Source organism: Trachypithecus francoisi, unplaced genomic scaffold, assembly GCF_009764315.1.
Source record: "Trachypithecus francoisi isolate TF-2019V2 unplaced genomic scaffold, Tfra_2.0 Lachesis_group4, whole genome shotgun sequence".
Taxonomy (NCBI): domain Eukaryota; kingdom Metazoa; phylum Chordata; class Mammalia; order Primates; family Cercopithecidae; genus Trachypithecus; species Trachypithecus francoisi.
The window spans coordinates 42,078,762-42,080,763 of record NW_022681469.1 but is presented as its reverse complement, the minus strand read 5'-3'; positions in this window follow the sequence as shown (position 1 = coordinate 42,080,763).

Here is a 2,002-nt window from a genome sequence, read left to right as displayed (position 1 = left end):
TTAGTAAGAATTTTAACTCATCTTTCTCAGTAATTGACTGTATCAGTTTGGTTTTGTTATGTAATACACCACCCCAAAATTTAGATGCTTAAAACTGCAATCACTTGTTAGCTCATTATATTGTGGGTCAGCAATTTAAACTGAGTTCATCTGGGTAATTCCTCTGTTGATCTTCACTGGGGCCATGCAAGTTTGATGGCCTTGCTCACATGTCTATGAGTTTACTGGAGTGATAGATAACTGGACCATATTTATCCGATTATCTATTAAGTTAATGGACCTTGTTCACGTGATAGAAGATCAGAAAAGTAGCAAGGAAACAAATGTTAATACACAAGCACTTTTCAAGCCTTTGCTTGCATCACGTTTGCTAATGTCCCACCGGTTGAAAAAGGTCACATGACCAACCTGGATTCAAAGGGTGGAGGAAGAGATTCCAGTTTTTTCGATGGACCTGCTATTTCATTTCAAGGGTATAGATTTCAGGTGGGAAAAGATTTTGTAACCATTTTTATAGTCTACATATTGATAGAGAAAGAAGACAAAAAATTTAGTAAGGCTATAAGATGTTTTGAACAATACAAAAAGTTTTGTATGCTTTATATATAAAACTTGTACTCTACAATTAGAAAATACAAAATATTTTAAAATGGACATAATACATCTATAAAAAATTAATAATAAAGTTACAAAACTATTCTCAGCAAAAACCAAAGAACTGCTCTTTTATAAACCCCATTTTCAGGCCAAAACTCAGTTAAGCTAGGAATTAGTTACAAGATAACTTTTTAAAAAGCGTATTTAGAAATTTTTTAATGTTTCTTAAAAATTAATTGATCAAAACAGAATTCATAATAGGAATTATAAAATATTTTGAATGTAAAATATTGGGAAGACTGTGGCATAACTTATCAGATATAGCTAAAGTGATATTTAGATAAAAAATTCTAGCTTTAAATGTTTACATTAGAAAAGATGAACAATGTAAACTAATGAGTTGTGCACATTGTCTTAAGTTAGAAAAAGAACAACTGAATAAACTCAGGAAAGCAGAAGGAAGAAAGTGAAAAAGAACATAAAGTAATGAAATAGGAAACACAGATTCACTAGAAAGGTTCTATAAAAACAAATGCTAGTTTTTGAAAAGTTTAATAGACATGTCTCTTACAAGGTGAATACAGAAAAAATGACAAAGACATAAACTGTTAAGAAAAAAGGAGAATTACAGATTCAGTAAGATTTATAAAATAGAGACCCCGAACTCATTTAAACAAAACCAAATAAAGACAATATAAGAAAAAAATCATTTATGAATCTAGATGCAACTATAAGAAATAAAATATGATAACATCGTGTGTGTATGTAAATCATGGTCAAGGAATTCAAGAATACTTCAACATTTAAAAAAATCTGCCGGCCGGGCGCGGTGTCTCAGGCCTGTAATCCCAGCACTTTGGGAGGCCGAGGCGGGCAGATCACGAGGTCAGGAGTTCGAGACCATCCTGGCTAACACGGTGAAACCCCGTCTCTACTAAAAATACAAAAAAATTAGCCGGGCGTGGTGGCGGGCGCCTGTAGTCCCAGCTACTCCGGAGGCTGAGGCAGGAGAATGGCGTGAACCCGGGAGGCAGAGCTTGCAGTGAGTGGAGATGGCGCCACTGCACTCCAGCCTGGGTGACAGAGCAAGACTCCGTCTCAAAAAAAAAAAAAAAAAAAAAATCTGCCAATAAAACACCATAGTGTCTGCAGTGAAAAAAATTGAAAATCTGTCAATGTCATTTAATATATAAATACTTTTGAAAGGGAAAAATATGATTATTCCAAAATATGCAGGAAATAAATGTTTGATAAAATTCAACAGTTGACATGAATTGTATGTTTTTTTAAAAAAAAATTTTTTACATAAGAGCAATAGGAGAAAACTTTTTTTTTTTTTGAGATGAAGTTTCACTCTTGTTGCCCAGGCTGGAGTGCAGTGGCTTAGTGCAATCTCTGCCTCTTG